Source organism: Pongo abelii, chromosome 4 (assembly GCF_028885655.2).
Source record: "Pongo abelii isolate AG06213 chromosome 4, NHGRI_mPonAbe1-v2.0_pri, whole genome shotgun sequence".
NCBI lineage: Eukaryota > Metazoa > Chordata > Mammalia > Primates > Hominidae > Pongo > Pongo abelii.
This window is the reverse complement of record NC_071989.2, coordinates 111,805,444-111,829,214: the sequence shown is the minus strand read 5'-3', so window position 1 is coordinate 111,829,214 and position 23,771 is coordinate 111,805,444. Positions and strand designations below refer to the sequence as shown.

Here is a 23,771-nt window from a genome sequence, read left to right as displayed (position 1 = left end):
TTCTGAAAAGATGAGCTTCAAGTAATGATTTGAAAAGATAACAGGTAAAAAATAGTAATAAAATATCTTCTAGAATAAAAGCTCAATACTGTACATTATCATGAATCAAAAGCTAAATATTTATTCATAGGCAGAATAAAGGACATATACTCATCTGGCCTCAAAACTTCTCTTTCACAGGGACACACTGCAGAAACACTGAGCAGCAGTCTTCAGGCTTACTTCATGGCAGCTTAGAGAGAGGAAATGATATGCTCAGTTAATCTTTAATATATAATTTCCTTACTGCTGGGACATAGCAGAATGTAGTAAATAGTCCCAGAGAAGAACACTCTGGAGCATAATGCCCTTTTAGTAGTATGCCTGGTGTCAGTTTATTTGAGGAAATATGTGAAGAAGAAGCAATTGTGCAACCTGTATAAGGGGGAACCCTACATCTCCAAGCTTGTAAGAGTCTAAAAATCCCTTAAACAGCACATATATGAGAGAAAATTAAAAGTAAACATGGGCTCCGGACTTCACTATATGTCACTAGGGAGCTTTCTTTCATCTTTTGGTTGTCACATTAAACCACAGTGGGTCCCAGGCTGAATCCTAAGCTTACTGTACACCAGAACCGACCTAGGCCCAAGGGAGAAAAAAAAAAAAAAAAAAAAAAAAAAAAATCACTAAGCATATCCCAGGCTTCCCAAGCCTTCCATAGCCCACTTTAAACCTCACACCTCTCTTAGTATTGAAATAGCCAACCACTTTGTTCTACCCATTCCATCCCTCTCACCACTTGAAAAAATAAAATAGCTGAAAGATTTGGTGACCCCTGGGTGAGAGAGAAATTCACAGGCTGTATATTTGCATTCTTTCATGCTGAATATCTGGCTCAACATAACCACTGAAAAGTCAGCTAAGGTGGTACTTCAGAGGCTAAAAGGAACAGGCAGTGCAACACTCAAAATTGATTTGCCCCCTGGGGATCTAACTCTTCTGCAATGCTCATTAAAACTTAACTTAAAATTTTAAAGGGTTTAGAAAACCCTTTTAAAAACATTTTCCAGTGTGACCTCACTCCAACTGACTGTCCTGCTTGGTTAAGCTTACCGTGGAGGGAATGGAATTTTTCTGCTGGGTTGCAAAGGATTGTATAGACAAAGGGAATAGTTAAAATGCTTTTACTTGTGTTAAAATTGATTGAACAAGCATAGAGGTTCCAAATCTCCCTAATTAAGCTCTGAAATGGCTTCTGCATTCTTTTTTGAAACCAGGGGGAATTCCCTTGAAATGAACAAATATTTCCTATGGTTAAGTATTCATTAAAATGAGCAATAGGGAATGAGCACAGTATCTAATATCAAGAGAAAAACTGTAAAATGAAAAAGGATAGATAAATAAGAAATTAATAATCTAGGATTTTGGCAGCTGGACCAAATTGTCACCTGTTGTTCTGTTTTTCAAATTATTCTTCCTGTAATTTACTCAGCTGTGCCTATAATTCTCAAGTATATATGAAGTTAATACAGGAGTTAAAGTTGTTAAGGTCAAGCTAACTGTTTATTTTACTTACAACCATTTGAATAAAAGATAATATTCATTTTTGTAAGGAATTTCAAAGAATAAGAGATTTAGTACTTTGTAAAATAAAAAAGTAAATACTCATGTAACAGATTTGTACATTATGTAAGGTACAATTTAGTAGTTCACTGTCTTTTATTCTTGATCCCAAAGTGTTGAATTCAGTATAGTAATTCAATTCAAATTCTGGATTTTTATTTGCTAATATTAATCCGTAATTTTAAAAAGTGATGCTTAAAGCAAATTAAAACAAAGCTTTGTCTAAAAGAAAGTTTCACATACAATTTGCTCTACATGGAAATTTACTTGTTCTTTGCCTAATTTATATTTATCATAAAATTATTTTGCAATGTAAAATTCAAATATAGCCATTAAATATTGAAAAACTACACAAAAATATCTCGCCAAAATATAATTGAAATATCTGATTTAATTCAAAGAGCTAAACAGCCACTTCTTCCTCATCGAACACACACACTCATACACACACATTCACATACCAATATATACTACGTATGTGATCATTAAAACAATAAACCTGTGACATTCTGGCATTGAATAAGGTGCAATTAAGTTCTTTATTTTAAATGCCTAACAGCTATAGAATATCTCAACTTGAGCAGTAGTTGTTTAACCCAGATGCCTATACTTTAATTTTGAAAATATATAGTGCTAAGACAAAAAAAAAAAAACTGTGTAGTGAGGCCCTATTTTTGATAAGATAGACCTTAAAGTTTTCCTAATTTCTGAAATAGGACAAAAATTAGTTTAGCAGACTAAAACTTATGCTGAAATGAGATGAAATATTACAATTTTCTGTCTCTGAAATAAGGAAGTTAAAGACATATTTATGCAAAAGAGAGATCATATTTAATAAGTATTCTTAGCACAATAAAAATGGAAGTATCCCATTTATATCTGATTTAGTTCTTCAGGATGAAAATTACCTAAAACTGCAAATTAGAGCAATAACTTTGTGGTGAACAGTTCTTATTTACTATACACCATTTTCTAGAGCTTCCTTTACTTTATATTTCAGAATTTTCTACTTTCTATTTCATGAAGTTTGTTCCCTGCAGTCTTGGTAATGCCTGAGAGCTATCATTAAGCACTAATCATTTAAAAGTCAGAAGATTAAAGGGGGAATAGTTTTTCTTTGGGGGAGGGGACATAGTTTTGAACAAGATGGCAGACAGAAACAAATTGTGGAAGCTGTGGTTCGCAAAGGACACACAGCTTTTGAAAATTTCTGTCAAAACACCTGTTGGAAGCAAAACTATGTGTAGTTCCAGTTTTCTCAACCGGAGTGTACAGAAGATAGAGACCTATGTGAAATAAAAGCGGCTTGGCCAGCAGAAAGTGTTTAAGTTATAACAAAATTATGTTCTTAGCAATTTTCTCTTATTTACATATTTTTGACACATAATGTCAACTGTAGGAAGAAAAGACCACATTTCAATTCCTCATATAATTGAGGAAAACATCAGTAAGCACTAGCTTCAAAAACATGGTAATTGTTTCTCTAGCTTTTGTCCCTTTACAGGTACATAGGAATAAAGAAAAACTCAATTCCAATGTCTTTGAACTTCTTGACAGGTATAGAATATTTGAACATGAGCTATATTTGTTTAGCCCAGATGTATGACACTGAAATGTGCTACATTAGAAGGCAGACGAATGTGGAAACTTGCAGCACGTGGAGATTTGACCATTAGGTAGTCTTGTAACAATACAAAAGTTCACTGTTTGTCCCATGAATGAGGCACTAATTTTATATGCAGGATTTGTGGGAAAGACTGTCTTTCTGGATTATGACTAAAGACAAGTAACACTTGCTGGGTCAGTGAGAAAATTGTTAGCACTATTGGTGCCACTTCAGAGAATATTAATGTATGGAAATTAAAGAAGTTGGTCTGTCTGAGTCATTTGAGTACTGGGTTAGAATGCCAATGGATAGAAAAAAAAATGACCTTCAAACTCAGGAGATAGCTTTAAAAAATGAGAGCAGGGCAGTGGGAGCAGTGAAATAATTATTTACAAGTATTTACTATCACAACAAGAAAACACAATAGATAATCATTCTAAGAAATCATCTTTAGATAGAAATAGAAAACTTTTATATCCAATTTTAGCTTTTCATTTGCTGCAAGAAAAAAACAAATATTATGTTTCTCATTATATAGTTTGACAAAACCCACAATTAATTATAGCTTTAACAAATTATTAAAATGCCTTTGACCCTATATCCTATTGTAGTATATATTACCTATCAAGTTCTAAATTTTTGAAATTAAGATTAATGATTCTTTATTAGTAATTATACTTTTTTGTTTATGAAATGACTCACAAGTAAGATGTAAGTATAATTCTTAAGAGAAAAATATTAATGGCACAACACAATAATTGCCATACAATTTATCAGAGAAATGTAAATACCACACAAGTAATGCACTCTCTGCCATGTGTTTTGTGTGGTATTCATCCTCAGTAGAGAAAATACCTGCCTCTATGTTAATATGATAAAAGACATGCCAACAAAGGCCCCATATAAAAGAGTTGAAGTGCATCATGACAATATGCTAGGACAACATAAGGCTGTGTCTAATTGGGTGCTAATGTGTGTATGAAATCAAATTCATATAGGCAATTCTCTCTCTTGTGCCCTTATTCAAATTTTAGCTTTGATTGTTCTAATAGTTCTACTTTGGAAGGAGTGACTGAAAGTCATAGAATGACTTGCCTCAATCTGCATTTCAGACAAACTAAGCCACAGATATTAACAGAAAAATAATGATAATAAATTAAAATTTACTACTGCTTGTGCATTTTTATCCATTACTTAAGAATGAAGGGATTCCAGGGCGTGCAGGCAGTGGAAATGAAGCACAGGATAGATTTGAAAAAAAGAAAATAAGTGCACTCAGGGTTAACTTTCCATATGATTAAAAAATAAATGTCACATTATAAAATACATGTATCTCTACTAACCTTTGTGAATATTCTTTCTGTCCAATTCAACACTATCATTACCAGGCACAATATCCTCTGAGTGCCAGGACAGTCTGCTAACTTGGAATTCTTCAATTAAGCCTCTTAATTGGACCTACAAGGGCACTGGAATTTAGAATATGAAAGGAATGGACCATTTGGGAATAAAAATCTTAAAATAACATCTTACCTAATTATTATTCACATTTCATTGTGAAAGTTACATTTGGGATACTATTACATCAATCTGCATGGTTTACTGAAACACACTTTAGAGGTGCCTGAAAGGCTCTTTATCCTTTAAAGCATCGGTTCAGGGTTTTCCATCTCCCCAGAGATAATTGATGCCAATCCAATGTCACAGAGGAAACAATTTCCTTTTTTACATCAGGTCATGGGTGAATCTAAATGTCATAAGCTGATTTCCCCATTGATCAATTAAGGTGCTGTACTTGACCCACTTTCAAATATATATATATATATGCATAATGCTAACTTTCCAATATAATTTACATAACAAATATATTGTAAAACTTTAAATTCTCTCTACCTTTAATATTTTACCTCAATGGCATTGTTGAACAGATGGCTTCAGAGCAAATATTTTGTAAAAATATTTATCAGACTAATATGCTTTAATTCTTGAGAAACTCCTGTCTGTATGCTTATGTATCAATGAATAATTGCTAAAGTATATTTTTATTTCACTATAATCTACCTTTTCTCAAGAATTAATAAATACAAATGTTTAATAGTTTCTAAATTATATTTCTAAGTTTCTTTAAAACCTTTTACATTTTCAGCATTTCTTATTTTATTTTTGACATTCATAGAAAAGGCATTGCAAATCACTACTTAGATCATAATTGAATAAGATCTATTTCATAAAAAGCAGCATTCTAAAGTCAACTAGAATTTTTGGAATTAATTAGGCACACAGATATGGGCTATGTTGATCATATAATTTGTAGTCTAACCCAGGATACTTTAGAGTGAAAACGGGTGCTAATGATATGTACACAGTCATAAAAGCTGTAGACCAGGGGAGAAATATGCTCACATTGGGATGAACAAATGGTTGTGAGGCAAAATATTTGTTTGGTATGTGCACAAACATTTAGAGTAGAATCAGCTTTTCAAGAAAACATATGAATTGAGAAAAATGAAAAAGTGACAGACTATTGCTTTTTCCAGCTTTCAGGGTTTATGACAGAAACACAAAATCAGGACTTTGTGTAAATTACATCGGTAATGATACCATCTCTTCCCACTCAGTCAATTCATAATATATTCTCATTTTGAAACTATTTTAAAGTAGGGAGGAAATCTTTATCCAATTGTTTTATCCTTCCATTTTTATAATTTTATGAGTGACACTGACAGATAAATGAAATTGATCATCAACATTTTAATCAAGGTAATCACTATTATGTGTGGATAATAGAAAATTATGTTCATGGGAATCACAATTGTCATAGCATAAATTAATTATTTATTTAACCCATCCTTCTCTTGAGAAAATGATGGGTCACAATTAATAGAAAAGTAATATTGTATTCAAAGCAAACAACAGTAATTCATAATAATTCACATTGTCTCCTTAAGATAGTCCACATACAACAGTTCCCAAAACATTGTAAACAAAATGTATTATTTTAAAGAGCATACTTTAAAAAAATCCTTTACACATCTGATATGATGAAATTTCCTAGAAATTCATATATCTTTTGCAAAAAGACTTTGGTCTCTATCTCATCACGAACATCTAAAAAACAAGTAGAATATTTAATTTAAACTATTACAGGCAATGAGGGGTCTTCAGTAATTTCGTGAAACAGAATTTCACTAAAATTTTTTGTCAAAAAAAATGGGATTTTGTGGTAATGCACAAACTCTAATGAAATAGCTGACGTAAAGTAATTCGGTGCTATAGATTTGCGACTTGCCCCACTATGGTTGGCTGCAGCAAGGCTGCCTCATGCAATGCAGCAGACATATTGTCAGGCACGTGCTTTAGTCTGAATCTGTTTTCTCTTTCCTGCAGGGTGTTGAGTGAAAATGAAAACTCATAATTTATATCAGAGAAAACAGAGATCAATAAGGAGATCAAGAGTTGCACACCTCTCAAATTGTTCACTCTGTTGAGTGCTGATAACTTATAGTGGAGAAGTGAAACTGAAGTCAAATGCGGCTTTGAAGTACTCCACTTAACTACACTCAAATGTGATAAATGAGTAGTTCTCATTAGCATAGTACACTGTAGATGATATATATATATATACACACACACGTATATATATACACACACGTATATATATATACACACACGTATATATATACACACGTATATATATACACATGTATACGTATATATACAGTATATATACACAGACGTGTATATATATATACAGACGTACATATATATACACAGATGTGTATATATATATACAGACGTGTATATATATATATATATATATATGGCTCTGGCCCCATAAATTCATAATGATTTCTTTTTGAGTATCCAAAGGCCAGAATATGATTTTTGACAGATTATATATTTAGAAACTCTTACACTGAATAGCTAATTTTAAGAACAGATATTTCTGTCATTTATGGAGGAAGTACATCTAATAGCTAGTAGGGTAAGGTTTTTCCAAAGCATATAGTTATGCTTGCTTAAAAGAAGCCAGACATGCATTACCAGCAAAAGTTAACACCCTTGTTGTGGCTGATCCTATTCCCATTTGTGGCATTTCTAACCTTCATTATTACACTGACCTTTTTTTTGAGTCAAGGATTGTTTTACATAGGCAGTTTGTCTTCCAATATCTATAGAAAAAAATTAAGAAAAATATGGTCTTTGCAACATGTTTCATGTTCTAAGCACCAATGAAATATGTGATGAAAGCAGAGTTAGCATAAGCCACTATAATGGAAACATAAGATTAGTTTGTGAAAGGTAAAGTACAGATGTAGTGCAGTGTTCCACGTTTTCTAAATATATTCTAGTCTGTCTACTGAAGTGGGTGCTTCAGGGTACATCCTGACTATAATTTAATCACTTTTGGTAAATGAGTACCACTTATAGTAAATCTGATCATACTCTGCTCTGAAGGATTTTTCCAATCTTTTCATTTGCTGTCAGATCCCTTTTGAAAATAAATTTTCCCACTAAAGACTAACCCTTAAAGTCACCATGATGCTGTACAAGGTTCTCTGTGAAAGAAATATACACTAATTCAAATAGGAGAATTGGCAGTTTATGACATAAAACCATTAGCATTTGAAACATTTGGCTTACTTCTATGTAGTAACAAATTTTATAAATTGTTATAAATCACACTTTTTTCAAATGATTGCAGGAACTGCCATTAATTATTATTGTTTTAGTTTACTTTGCTTTTAATTTTGGAAAATTTCAAACATACAAAAAGAGATCAAAAACAAGACAAACCCACATATCCCTATTACATAATATCATTATTTTCAACACATGACCAATATGTATTTTTTATACCCTTACCCACTTGTCACATCCCTGATTTTATATATATATACATATAATTTTTTTTTTTTTAGACGGAGTCTCACTCTGTCGCCCAGGCTGGAGTGCAGTGGCATGATCTCGGCTCACTGCAAGCTCCGCCTCTCGGGTTCACGCCATTCTCCTGCCTCAGCCTCCAGAGTAGCTGGGACTATAGGCGCCCGCCATCACGCCGGACTAATTTTGTATTTTTGATAGAGACGGGGTTTCACTGTGTTAGCCAGGATGGTCTCGATCTCCTGACTTCGTGATCCACCCGCCTTGGCCTCCCAAAGTGGTGAGATTACAGGTGTGAGCCACTGCGCCCGGCCCTGATTATATTTCCGATTATATTATATTTCTAAGGAAATCCTGAACAACATATAATTTTATTCATATCTATCTAGAGAGATATATATATGTATGGGTAAATATATGTATATAGACTTTGTATATAAATGTATGGACTGAATATATATATGGACTAAAAGACTCATATATATGGGTCTCTTTTTTTAAAACATTACCACAACATGATTACTTTTTAAAAATTTTACAATGATTTCTTAATACCAATAAGTCTCTAGCGTTCGTTTTTAAATTTTTTACTACATATTGACAAATTACAGTTATGTATACTTATGGGATACAAGTAGTGTTATGATTTTTTAATACAATGTGGAAAAATTAAATCAAACTAATTAACATATACATAACCTCAAGTATTTAACATTTTTTGCGATGACAACATCAGACATGTACTCTCTTTGTGACATTATTTACAAAATGTATAGAACTTAAATTTCTTCTCATAATGTCTTAATTTTAATGTTTTTTTTTTCTTGGATAGAGGTCCAGATAAGGTGCATGCGTTGTTGTTGTTATTGGTTGATATGTGCTTCTTAAGTCTCTTTTAATTTATAGGCTTCCACTCCTCTCTCTCTCTCTCTCTCTCTCTTCCTTGCAATTTATGTGTTGAAGAAACCAGATTCCTTATGTATCCAGTTTCCCATAGTATGGATTTTGCTGACAGCATCCCTGTGGTTCCTTAACACATTCCTCTACCCTCTATATTTCCTGTAAATTTGAAATTGGATCTAGAGGCTTCATCAAATTCATGTTTAATATTTTTGGCAAAAATACTCCATACATGCTGCTGTAAAGTGTTCTTTAATAATAAAAATATTCACATTTTGACTATAATAAAATTGTGATTAAAAGCATGGTCTCTGGAGACCGAGAATAAGGCGTCTAATCCTGGTTTTGCCTCACTCTAGAGGTGAAACCTTAGGCAAATGAATCAATCAGTGCTTTACTTTTTTCACCTGTAAAATGGGCCCATAAGTACATCTAACAAAGATTCCTGTGAAATTAAATTATTTCAGATAAAGCACTTTAAATAGTGCTTGGTACATAGCGAGTACTCAATTGATATTAGCTGTTATTACCAAATAGCTGAAATTAATTATCAGGAGGAATATGCAGAAAAGATTTGCAACAATTTTAATCCATATAGCAGCTAAATTGGCAAGTCTAGTAAGGATGGCTTTTCAATACCTAATATAAAAGTTGAACCGTGAGTGGACCTAAAGTTTCCAATATATCAAAGAACTGGTAATGAAAGATGCAACCTTTTGCTGGTAGGTCAATGATTGAACACCCCACAGGTTACTAGTGATTGAAAGAAATTGCTGCTGACCAGTTCTGTAAAATGCATTGTTTCTTTCCATATATACTATTCTTGGCTTAACCTCAGAGAATAACCACAAGCATGCTTACTTTACATTTTATTCTTTCTTAAAAATTCTGACAGCATCAAGCGAAGCAGAACAATTCTCTTAGCTCGGCAAAATAAATGAGTTCATCTCTCGCTTTCCAGAGCATTTGTTTACAAAGAAAGTGTTCACTCTTTTAGAGATAGGGCATAAATGATTCACACATTCAATCAGTAGTTTACAGAACTTCTAAGGGAACAAAATCACTTAATATGCATTGTTTTAAAATTACAATCTTGAGAATGTCTATTAACTAAGGATTTAGCAAACATTAAGTTATAAAATCCATATGATTGGAAAATGGTGAAGATTTGAAGTCAGATGAGTAATGGAAAATTTAGGCTGGGTATTTAAGGAAACTGCCTATTAGCAAGAACCGTTAGATAATGGAATGGTACTTTTCTTAAGCTCCATAAATTTCAAAAGTAAATTGGAAAACATATTGGAAGAAAATGTTCCATCCCACCAGGGGAATAAATGAAATGACCTTTTCATCTTCTTTTTCTAGAAGTTGGCCTGCAAATCAGATGTTTAAAATTTACCTACCCAAACTATGAGCAGCATAAGTCCAATATTAAGCTTAGTCTGAGTTTCATTGGGAAAAGTTCCATTTCCCGATCCTGGGCCAAAAGCTGAATAATACCAATATGGAAATTTGGAGCAAAATCAATTGTTAAAGTCAGATTATAAGATTTTAACTGCCATTCCAAAACTACTTATACAGCCCTTCTATGTTATTTCCACTTGCCAGATCAACACCCAAGAGTCATTTTGACATTAAAAAAAAAAAAAAAAAGTCCCAGTTACACATCCAACTGCTGATTTACAAAGCAAAAGGCAACCTGCGAGTTTGGCTTTAAAATCCAGTCTGCCTGAGGGATCTATGGATGAAAGAAATTTTAGCCTACTGTTTAAGGGCTAATATTCCCACATTTCCATATCCCATTTAGGGCGGGTAGACTTTAGCACTTCAGCTTAAGCGGTATCACTTTATATAAGGTGCTTGAGTGGAGTAGGCAGCAAGCTGGAATGGGATAATAAATGGCAGAGAGGCAAAGAGGCTGCTGCTACAGGTAGCCCCCTATGCCAGTTGCCAAAGGAAAATGGCTGTGAAAAGCGAGCACATTTATTTCCATGAGCAAAAATGAGAATTTAATAGTAAAACAGTAAATTGAGTGTCTGTCCTTTTACCTCTTACTAGAATTTCTTTGTTGTCCTTTGCATGGGGAAGGTTAACAGCTCAACCTAATTCTTCGCGCCAAGGAACTTTACAGGCTGTCATTTGGTTAAGGTCTAATGGGCCTTCAGGGATTTGATAACTGAATGCTGTGCTCACTGGAGCAGACTGCTCCACAGAGGGCCTGGAAAAGAATGTTTGAGTTGGAGAGAAGGTGCCGCTGCTCTGACTGCTTTTCCACCTGCAAAAACAGAACCTTTGGGGACAGTAGCACTGTAGTTAACGGGAGGCCAGATTCAATCACCCGGGATCCTAGGAATGAGAAAGGTGTTAAAGTAGCCAGCTCTTCTGTTTTGCCAAGGATTTTCCGGCCTTGCTGTTTTTGGCAAAAATTTTGAAATATCCCACTTCTCTCACTCTGAGCTTTTCCCTTTCCATTTCTCAGAGATGGTTTTGTATATTGGGATGACTAGTCCAAAAAGAAAGACAGAATTTTAAGAGGATGTGAGATTCACACTTTTTGGTTCCCCACATGCCTCTGAACAGCATTTGGCTGCTGTAGAGAGTTGAGGGAGGGACCCAGAAGCAATAAAAGGATCAAGTTGCCAACCACCTCAACCTCAATATTGGAAAGGGAACTCCTAAAACCCCTAGCTGACTAAATCAGATGGAAAATTTCAAGACATTACCAACTGAAAACGCTGCAGCCTTCACTCAGCGGACTTTGAAAGCCCGGTTCATATTTAACCAGGGAGAATTGGTACAAAGTTCCTGATGAGAACACCTTACAACTATTTCTTTCTCAAAATTTCCAGTAAAAACCTATCATCTTCACTAACCTGTTGTGATATAGTGACATAAATCCTTTGATCCCCAAATCTAAAGTTTCAAAAATGTTAGTTGTGATTATAAAGCAAACATACAATTTAATTTCTTTTTTCTTGTTTCTTTTTAAAAGTTTTTATTGTAATACAATATATAGAGTATAAAATATGAAATTTTAACAGTTTTAAGTATCCCATTCAGTGGCATTAGTTACATTACAATGTTACACAGCCATTACTACTATTTCTAAAAGTTTTTTTTTTAATCATCCCAAAGCGAAACTCTGCAAAAAATATTTTTTAAAGGATGACATTTTGCTCATAGCTGCCATAAGTCATGGTGCACACACCTCAAATGAATCATGATTAGTACTCATGTATGTATTTTTAGAGAGGAAATGAATTGGCTTAAAATAATTATTGGAAAAATATATCACAACTAATCACTAAACCTGCTCGGTCTATATAGTAGTTTTGATTAATTTTATTTAATTAATCAGGCATTTTGTATAATACAAAATTTCAGTGACAAAATAAGATTTATGACCTAGATAATCAACCTAATGCTTGAAAAAATAGCTGAAGCAATGTAACATAAACAAAGGCTAAAAATGTAAAACCTGAACATAAATTCACAAGGCCAAATAAATCAAGGCATGATTAAAATGTAGAATTCTAAATATTATTTTTTAGAAAAAAATTTCTAAATTAATAATTATATTATTAAACAAATTTAGGTGTGATTTTGAAATAGCCTTAGGTAAAGGCCCAGAATAAAAGTTTAGGGTTCATATATAATGCTGTCTCAGCCACTGATCAAAATTGCCCTGTCTTTCAACAAGCAAAAGTAAAATATGAATTATAGATTTACTAGTTTTAGGCACAGCTTCTCATTTCATTCAATTTTTGCTCATTGATTAGTAAATCCAGTCAATGGCAATGACAATTTGAGAAGTAAATCCCTCCATCAAATCTGAAATCTTGCACATTGCGTCTTTGAAGTTCACCCTTTCTTTTCATCACCATGCATTTCAATGCTGTGTGAGGTAAGTGCACCATTTATTTTAGTCCTGTTGAAATGAATGGATGAACTTAAATAACAATGCAAGCCTTTTTCCATACAGTGCTGTAATTCACTTTGAAGTGATAGTATTTTTAGGATTAAGATATATACATTTTGGTTCTTTGACTAGTTGTCCTTTCTTTGTGAACTATATTAATAAGAATTTAAAGCAAGACTAAGACAGAGCTACCTTCTAATACAGGTCTTAGAGTCATAAACAAAATTCCACTAGAGCAGCCAACCAAGATGAGTAACTATTTTGCAGGGAATAAAACTATCATTTAGTAACTACAGACTATGGTATTCTCTTTAATCACTTGAGTTAGAGTGACTATCGATAAAATCAGTCTTGAAAATATTTTCATTTATTATCACATTGCCAGCATTCAAATAAAAGAAGTCTGAAGTACTATTGCAAAATAAATGAATAAACATTACATTATTAACTTAATGCTTACTGCATCAGGCAATTAATTATTCCAACATTTTAAAAAATGTTCTGAGGGATTTTAAAAATAGGCATTATCAAAAAGACATGCATAAAAGGAAATATGATAGTTATTTAGAACATATGGTAAGTATTAATGTAATATAGCTTTCTAAAAAAAGATGTTCTAGAAAGTCATATACCATACTAATTATGGTATATAACTAATTATGATATATATGGTATATAACTTTTTAGTTCTATACCCATACTAATTATGGTATATAACTCTTTATCTAAATATTGCATACTAATTATGCAATATTTAGATATCGATTTGTTGAGTTACTTTAGATAAAGTTTAACTTCTAATAGTTTCCATTATAGCAACTGTTCAAAAGAAAGTATCTACAGAAGGAAATCTCCTAAAGTACCACCACCTCAAGATAACCATTCTTAATATTTCAGAATATTTCTTCCCATATTTTTAATCTATACTATTACTCATATTTCTCTGATTAAAAATAATACATGCCAGGAGATGAAAACTTGAATAAGTTATTAGATAGAAAGTAAAACAATAAATAATAAAATTTTAAAATGCATATATTTCAACCATCCAAAGATGGACTTTGTAAATAAAGTGGCATACGACTTTGAGTCTATTTTTTAATGATTATGTTTATATTTTTTCTCCAAATATTTTTTAACATTAATAGGTCTGCTTTTCTGTAAAAGACAACAAAATTCTTACTGCAGAAAAATTCAGTTGAGTGAGAGAAACAAAGATGTAATAAAATCATCCATAGCCTCACCAACAGAAATGTACTGATCATGTTATCCATATATTAGCAGTATAACTTCAAATCCTACATGTTGTCATTATCCATAAATAGCTACAAACCTTTTTAATATGATTAAGAATATTTCAAAGCAATATGTAAGGGTCCACTTAAGGAAGAACAATTAGAACTATTCGGCAATGCTGTCTGGGTAAGCTGTGATATATTGTGAGTTTTATTTTTAGCTTTTGGGCCCTCTGCATCCCCCCATACCTTTCTAACAAACTATTTCCTACCCTATCCTTTCACATATCTCATTTTTTCTTCTTTCTAACTTTTAATTTAGATTCAAGGGGTACATGTGCAGGTTTGTTACATGGATAAATTTCAAGTCATGGAAGTTTGGTGTACACAAATTATTTTGTCACCCAAGTAACTAGTATAGTACCCAATAGGTAGTTGTTTGATCATCACCCTCTTTCTACCCTCCACCCTCAAGTAGGCCCTGATGTCTATCTATCGCTCCCTTCATTATGTCCATATGTATTCAGTGTTTTTCTCCTGCTTATCAATGAGAACATGAAGTATTTGGTTTTCCATTCCTGTGTGATTTGCTGAGGATAATGGCCTCCAGCTGCATCCATGTTGCTGCAAAGGACATGATTTTCTTCTTTTTAAGGCTGCATAGTATTGCATGGTGTACATATATATATACACACACCATGGAATATATTCCATGGATAGATATATACACCATGGAATATATTCCAAGGAACGTATTCCATGGTGTATATATATATATATATATATATATATATATATATATATATATATACACCATGGAATATATTCCATTGATTCCATGTCTTTGCTATCATGAATAGTGCTTCAGTGAACATACTTATGCATGTGTCTTTGTAGTAGAATGATTTATATTCCTTTGGGTATATACCCAATAATGGGATTGCTGGGTCAAATGGTAGTTCTAAGTTCTTTGAGATATCTCCAAACTGCTCTCTACAGTGACTGAACTAATTTACATTCCCACCAGCCATGTATAAGTGTTCCCTTTTACTTGCACCCTTGCCAGCATCTGTTTTTTGGTTTTTGTATTTTTTTAACTTTTTACTAATAGCCATTCTGACTGGTATGAGATTGCATCTCATTGTGGTTTTGATTTGCATTTCTCTAATGCAAATTGGAGAAACTAAATACAGTGATGTTGAGAATTTTTTCATATGCCTGTTGGCTTCATGTATGTTTTCTTTTGAGAAGTGTCTGTTCATGTCCTTTGCCCATTTTTTAATGGAGTTGTTTGTTTTTTGCGTGTTGATTTGTTTAAGTTCCATATAGAATCTGGATATTAGACCTTTGTTGGATACATACTTCGTGAATATTTGCTTCCATTCTCTAGATTGTCTCTTTGTTGATAGTTTGTTTTGCTGTGCAGAAGCTTTTTAGTTTAATTAGGTCTGACTTGTCAATCTTTGCTCTTGTTGCAATTGCTTTTGGAGTCTTCATCATGAAATGTTTGCCAGGGCCAATGTCCTGAATGGTATTTCCTAGATTTTCTTCTAGGGTTTTTATACTTTTAGGTTTTACTTTTAAGTGTTTAATCCATTGATATGGTTTGGTTCTGTGTCCCCACCCAAATATCATCTGGAATTGTACTCCCATAATTCCCATGTGTTGTGGGAAGGACCCAGTGGGAGATAATTTGAATCATGGAAGCAGTTTCCTCCATACTCTCCTTGTGGTAGTGAATAAGTCTCACGAGATCTGATGGTTTTATCAGGAGTTTCAGCTTTTGCATCTTCTTCATTTTCTCTTGTCACTGCCATGTAAGAAGTGCCTTTCACCTCCAGTCATGATTCTGAGGCCTCCCCAGCCATGTAGAACTGTGAGTTCAATTAAACCTGTTTTTCCTGCCAGTCTCAGGTATGTCTTTATCAGCAGCGTGAAAACAGACTAATACAGTAAATTGGTACCAGTAGAGTAGGACATTGCTGAAAAGATACCCCAAAATGTGGAAGTGACTTTGGAACTGAGTAACAGCCAGAGGTTAGAACAGTTTGGAGGGCTCAGAAGAAGACAAAAAAACGTGGGAAAGTTTGGAACCTCCTGGAGATATGTTGAATGGCTTTTACAAAAATGCTGATACTGATATGAACAATAAGGTCCAGCCTGAGAAGGTCTCAGATGGAGATGAAGAGCTTGTTGGGAACTGGAGCAAAGGTGACTCTTGCTATGTTTTAGCAAAGAGACTGGCAGCATTTTGCCCCTGCCCTCAAGATTTGTGTAACTTTGAACTTGAGAGAGATGATTTAGGGTATCAAGCAGAAAAAGAAATTTCTTTTTTTTTTTTTTTTTCTGAGACAGAGTCTTGCTCTCTCACCAGGCTGGAGTGCAGTGGCGCAATCTCGACTCACTGAAACCTCTGCCTCCTGGGTTCAAGTGATTCCCCTGCCTCAGCTTCCCAAGTAGCTGGGACTGCAGGCATATGCCACCACACCTGGCTAATTTTTTGTATTTGTAGAGATGAGGTTTCACCATACTGGCCAGGATGGTCTCAATATCCTGACCTCATGAACCACTCACTTTGGCCTCCCAAAGTGCTTAGTCGTTACCTGGCTTGATTAATGTTGGCTTTAATGTTGACTACATTTCTTGTTATTTTGTCTCTGGTTCTATTGTCACTTAGAATCCTGAGACTATCACCTTTCTTCTCCCTAGGTTCAGCCTTGCTCTTCCCAATTAGGTCTCTAAACTATAGCCAGTGAATTTTCTAAAGCTCAGGTTTGACCATGTCGCATTTGCCACAACCTCAAGACAAAGTTCATATTTCTTATGTGACCTGGTCTCTGGTGATCTTTCCTGATCATTTGCTATCATTCTCTGCCTAACGTTTTAAGATACAGTCGTCTTGAACTCCTGGCCATTTGATTTCTGGCCTCTAGGGTTCTACAGATGTAGTTCTTTGGTAGTTTCTCTACCTGGCTAGTCCCTTCCCATCTTTTACCTCTTGGTTTAATCATTGCTTTCACTGACATGCCTGATGTTTTAAGAGGGACCTAGCTGCCCTTCCTAGGGGGACCCAGGGCACTCCTTTCTTATCTCCATCATAACCTTTAGCACACAAGATTGAAATTTCCTGCTTATAGATCTGGATCCTCTACTATATATTCCTTGAGGACAAGGACTATGTTTCATCCACTTCTACCCTCTGCAGCCAGCACAGCAGCTAACAAAGCCTCTTTCTGGAAAGATAATGACTATGGGCTAGAGAGGAACATGAGAATAATCTTGGCATTGGGAGAAATCTATATCTTGATCTGAATTGTGGTTACACAAAAGTATAAATGTGTAAAACTTCATTGAGCTGAACTTTTAAAATTGTTTCACATTCTTAACTTAGCTGAAAATATTTGAGTTCTCAACTTTCAAAATAAAAAAAGTGCCAAAAAGCAAAAATCTCTATGCTACTAGAAGTCAGGATAGTGGTTACCATTGTGGTTAGCTTGTGACTTGAAGGCAGCAAAAGCGGGTATCTGGAAAGTTGGCAATTTTTTTTTTTTTTTACTTAAGTCCTAGTTACCTGAGTATTTTCAGTTTGCAAAAATCCATTGAGTTGTATACTTATGATATATGCACATTTATATAGGTGTATTACATTTGAAAACTTAAAAGAGTGAAGTGAGTGAATAACATATATATAGATATAGATATTATCTATATCTACATCTGTGGCATTGACCTCTTATTTATGATTAGAAAAATAAATTTATTTCTTCAAACTGTGCACCTAGTCCCACATTAGAATCAGCTAAAATAAAATTGAAAAACCTACTTTCTTTCTCTGCTATAGGATCCATTTTTATAGATGAATGTTCATAAGTACAGACTTCTATTATGTATACATGATAATCATACCTGTATTAGTAACTTTTGCACAATAGTGCGTTGCAAATCTTTTCTACAACATAACTCTTTTGGATGTTATTTTTAACACATGACTTTTAAGAACAATTATCTAGAATCACTTTTGTTGTAAAGCATTTTCTCAATTATCTTCTTTCATAGATATTCTTAGAATCACAAAAATCTTTACACATTTTTCTTGCCTCAGATGAACTATTGTTTAAAACAAGACTTAAAAAGAAAAGTAATTTAGGTGCTTCTACTAAAGATGTTCTTAAAACATCCTTAATGCTTTTTAAAAAACCAGCTTCACAGACTTTGCCCAATTTCCCTATGGAGCATTTACGCATGATTTGAGTTTTATTTGGTACACCTATTATAACAGCAGGAATTCTTAATATAGGTATACATTTAATAGCCACACTGTGAACAGCATGAATAAAGGAATAACATGACCTCAAATCAAAATATTGGCGCAATGCCCTGAGCACCCAAAGGCGAGGAAGGAGCCTTTGACTCCAGGTTCCATAAACGGTACTCAGCAAAATTTCAGTTGACTTATTGCAGTCAAGTCTATGTTGAAAAGCAAACTCATGGTATAAAAAGATATCAGACCACAGAGCAAAAACAAGGAGCTAGGTCTCAATACAAGCACTCTACTACACATCATGTGAATTAATAGCCAAAACCGTAGTGTTATTAAAATAAAATAATAATTATCACAAATTTTTTATATTATTACAGACTTCAAATGACAATATGGCAATTTATCTAAATTTAAAAAATGTTATTTTTTAAAATTCCCTCTATTAGATATGATTCATTTTGCAAATATATATTTTAACAACTTAAAGAGTACTAGGTTTGGAGAAAGATTTTGAGATAGCTTTCCTGTTTCCCAGAAGGTAAGATTTAGAAATACATCAGTCATGGATGCCAATTTATGATGGTTCAAATCGCCAAAGGTATTTGGTAAACTTGTATCACCGTCAGAGTTGTAAAAGTTGCGCAGCAGCTCCAATACAAATCAGTTACAACAGTGTTACACAAATGTGAGAGTATGTGGATGTGTTTACTCATGACAGTTCAATCTTCTGATGTATCAGCATTCAGTTACATAAAACGTTAACAATAGCAATCACAATAACATCAGTATAAGATGCCAAATACGATATTTATTCACTTTCAGTATTAGATATTCAAATTTAACAGCTCAGAGCTGTTTTGCAGCTTTGTGATACTCCACCATCCTCAGTCCTGCCTCATTGCACAAGATGGCTGCTGGTGCCCTAGTCATCCTATCCACATCACAGCAAAAAAGAAAAGGGAATAAGAGAAGGGATATCTCAAAATCCCTTTGAGCATATTTCCTGAAAGTTACATGTAATACTTAGTTTTCATTGATCAAAGTATTTTCATTGGTCCATAGTCATTGGTAGGAGGAATCCAGTCTTTGAGGCGGGCAGCAGGTAGTCAGCCAAATTTGGGAGTTCTTATTATTTGGAAGAGGAGAAAAATTGATATTTAAAGTGGAGAGAATCTTTTTTTTCAACTTTAGAAAATATTAAAACAGATACCTTAGGCTACTATAAACTAAAATTATAGATAATTTAATAACATAATTAACATATAAACAATCAGACAATTATTTACTATAATGCAAAAAAAGTTAAAAGTGTTAATTAAATTTTCACTTTTAAACTATTTTGCTGACATTCATAAATATAAGTGAAGAAATATTTCTATATATCAAAGAACATCCAAAACTTCTAAAAACTGTATAATTATATTTTATTAGTAGTAGGAAGAGAGGAGAGGGCTGGTTTTTTTTTTCTTTTTTAAGTGAAAAGTTAACTTAGAAATAATTTCATCCCACTCCTAAATCAGAATTAATACTCACAGTTGGGAGTTATACTGTCATATTTGAGAGCCACTGATTTGAACATACTATTTCTGGAAATGATTTCTTTTTAGTAATTACTAACAGTTTATGAAAAGATCTGCAATTTTATTTTTCCAAGTGTTCAAGTAATCTTAACTCATCAAAATGCTAAAATCTTGTATATCAAAGGCATCTAAGACTTACTCATGTAAATGGCCTGCCTGTTCTCTGACAGCTGGAACCTCTTAGTACAGCTCTGCAGCCTCAGCCCCACCCCCAGCACTGGCACTGATTTACTTTCTAAGCAGGAATTCTTAGCTCATTGTCCAACTTTAACTTCCACCCTGACCTGGCAGCCAGGTTTTCCTAGCTGAGCATCTGTACTTTACCTAGTCCCAGGCTTTTCTCATACTAGGCTCTTCAGGAATCCTTCCACAGAATACTGCTGAGTCCCCATCAAGACTGAGAATTAATCTTCCATTAATAGGAACCCACTACCTTACCAAGTAGCCTTTTATGCTGTTTGTTTGAACATTCATTCATTTACTTAGTAAATCAACATTGAAAGGTGACTACAAGGTCAGACATGATGCCAGGCCCTGGTAACAAAGATCAAAGACACAATCACCTGCTCTCTTGTGGGACAGGTAGCCATAATTGTTAAAATGATTTAAAGACTTAGATTCAGTTCCCTAAGAATTTCCATTCACTGTTCTTCATTGTTCTTAAGTCTGAACTCTAGTCACATGGAATAAATTTCATTTAGACTTTCACAGATGCGTCCTCCAATCTGGAATATTTTGAATAGGATATTCAAGCTTGTAAAACCTTGTTACTTTAACCTTAAAAGAAGTTGTTTTTAGTTTATTCATTGTCTTTTGGGATAAGTCCCACTTTGAAAGCATCCTTCTTCACACGCAGAATTGAGAAATCAATACAGTACAAGAAAACTTTCTAGTATGTTTTACCCCTACTTAACAAAGCTGAGTTATTTCATCTAGAGTAGCATGTCACAATTGTTGGTCCCTCCTCCGAAAAAAAAAAAATGCAAATATAGGACCTTTACAGTTTGCTTTTAAGCTAATGATGATTTTAATTTGTGAAAGTTCTAGTCGCCTGAACTTTGGTGCCTTCCTTTAAGGTATCATCTGTGAAACAGTCTGCTATAGTGGGTGTTGAAATTGGATTCACATACTGTTCTTCACTTGCTATGAGAACTTGAGAAAATTAATATTCTAAACCTCAGTTATTATAAAATCATAAAAACAAGGGCCTTTTACCCCTTAGAATTTGTGAAGGTTATAGCCAATACATTTAAAACACATTGGCTGTCACAGTATAAGAATTTGATATATGTGAAAAACCAAAGTTAGTTGTCTTTTTAGTGATGAATGATTGATATATAGCTTAGGAATTATTCATCAAAATTAGAATTTAAGTTGGATTAAAATTATCCAATATAGTCCTGTTGTTTAATTCAATTCATTAACCACCCAACATGTGTTATGTTTTGTGTTAGGTGCTAGTGATTCAAAAATGAATTATGTATCCTAAAGTCAAGGAGCCCAAAGTCTAGTGAAGAACCTGACATGTATAGAAACGGTTACTCCACGATCACACAAATAATGCTTGACCGGGCAGTACTCCTGCCCATCACATCCCATTGCATTGCAAAATACTGTGCTCCTCCCAGTGTTTCTCACAGCATTTAATGAGCATTCAACAAATATTGATTCATGAATGGATACAGGTTTCATACTCAAATATTTTAGGCAAAGAGTAATGTTGGCATTGTTCACATATATTTTTAGTTTTGAGCTTTGTGAATTAACTTCTTTTTATATTGACGATTTACATGCATTTGGTATTTCTTGTTTCTTGAAATTTAAATAATGGAGAAGAGGCACCAGCAACATCTTCCAGAATAAATCTTTAGAAAGTTGATAAAATGAGGTTAAGTAAATATGTATTTATATAGTATTATAACAACTTTTTAAAGAAGTCGGGTTGGAAAAAATGGTTTGAAGGATATGTACCAAAATAGTTTAAAAAATAATTATCCTGGGTAGTGAGATCACGAGAGATTTTGTTAATGTCCTTATACTTTAAAAATTTTTAAATACTTTTCATTGAATGCGTACGTTAAAAGAGAGTTATGATAAACTCTAGCAGCAGAAAAGAAACTGGTAAGGTCCCAGGAATATGGACGATGGAAGATTAAGAAGCAACATGAGGAACCTGGGTGTGAGGGGGCCACAAGCTACAGAATAAGATTATCAGTAGAAGGTATTACAATGGTAATAAAGCATAGTTTTTCTACTTTGATAGTATCTAGATCTGTTCACATTTGGGGGCAGGTCACATCTCATTTTGTTATTCAGAAGGTCCATTGGCCAATGGGATAATTAAAGCATATTGACTGTAACCTATCTGCCCAGAATTTAGGTAAAAATATGGGAATGAATCTTGTTGCAACTTTAAAAAAAATGAGTGGACTGTCCTCAAGCATAGTAATCTAAGTAATGTAGCACAAAAAAATTAATCTCTGAACCATACACACAGCTTTGATTTACCAACAAAGCAATGCATTTTCTAAACCCAAGATCTTTGTTTTTAAATACTGTGAGAGTCAGGATGGGACCAGGCTTGGTGGCTGACACCTATAATCTCAGCACTTTGGGAGGGTGAGGTGGGAGGATCTCTCTTGAGGCCAGGAATTTAAGACTAGCCTAGGCAACCTAGTGAGACCTTGTCTATACAGAAAAAAAAAAAAATTAAAAATTAGTTAGGCATGGTAGTGTGCACCTGTAGTCCCATCTACTCCAGTGGCTGAGATGGGAAGATCACTTGAGCCAGGAGTTGGAAGCTACAGTGATCTGTGATCATTCCACTGCACTCCAGCCTGAGTGACAGAGCAAGATCCTGTCTCAAAACAACAACAACAGAAACATAAAAAATATAAATACAATCAGAGTCAGGATAAATACTTACAGAATTAATGAACAAATTAATCTTTTTATTGTTGCTGTTACCTTAAATCCTTTTTTTTTTTTTTTTTTTTTTTGAGCTGGAGTCTCAGCTCTGTCCCCTCGGGGCTGGGGTGCAGTGGCAAGATCTCGGCTCACTACAAGCTCCGCCTCCCAGGTTCACGCCATTCTCCTGCCTCAACCTCCCAAGTAGCTGGGACTACAGGTGTCTCAACAACGCCCAGCTATTTTTTTGTATTTTTAGTAGAGACGGGGTTTCACTGTGTTAGCCAGGATGGTCTCGATCTCCTGACCTCGTGATTCGCCCGCCTCGGCCTTCCAAAGTGCTGGGATTACAGGCATGAGCCACTGCAGCCAGCCCTTAAATCCTTTTATCTGAAATAATTTAAAGGTGACAGGTATATAAATTGGCAGAACTATATAATTTTAATTAAAAGTATTATTTGATTTCCTCTGATGAAGGCAGAATGTCTTCCTCTAAATTCCCAAAATATCAAATTAATATCTTAATTATCTAACTTCTGCATTCTCTTTTGTATTATAGGTGTTTAGTTACGCATTTTATTATAATTTCCCTACTGCTAGTTCTGTGAGTTTGTGATCTGTGCCTTATTCATCTGTATATTCCCTAAGAGCAGAGTTAAATTATTTTTTAGAACTAGTTTTATAAAAATACAGTAAGTAAAAGCATTCCCTCAAAGTTCTAAGAATATTTTGTGGACTCAATCAACATTTATTAGAGTACTATAAAATATTTTTCATTTTATGAAACTAGGATTGTGGAAACCTGCATTCCAAACCTCCACCTCACGAGTGGTCTGTGATCAACAAATATCAACTTTTATCTGTTCTCAATACT

At 33.9% G+C, this 23,771-nt stretch overlaps 1 long non-coding RNA gene across 1 annotated transcript in view; it reads right to left on the bottom strand.

Annotated features, from left to right (window-relative positions):
- Positions 1 to 51: 51 nt before the first annotated feature.
- The window catches only part of LOC129059485 (uncharacterized), a 441,076-nt gene continuing 417,356 nt past the window's right edge, over positions 52 to 23,771 (bottom strand). The window contains exon 3 of the long non-coding RNA XR_008525413.2: positions 52 to 232. This is a non-coding gene — a long non-coding RNA (uncharacterized LOC129059485). The remainder of the gene's footprint in view (positions 233 to 23,771) is intronic.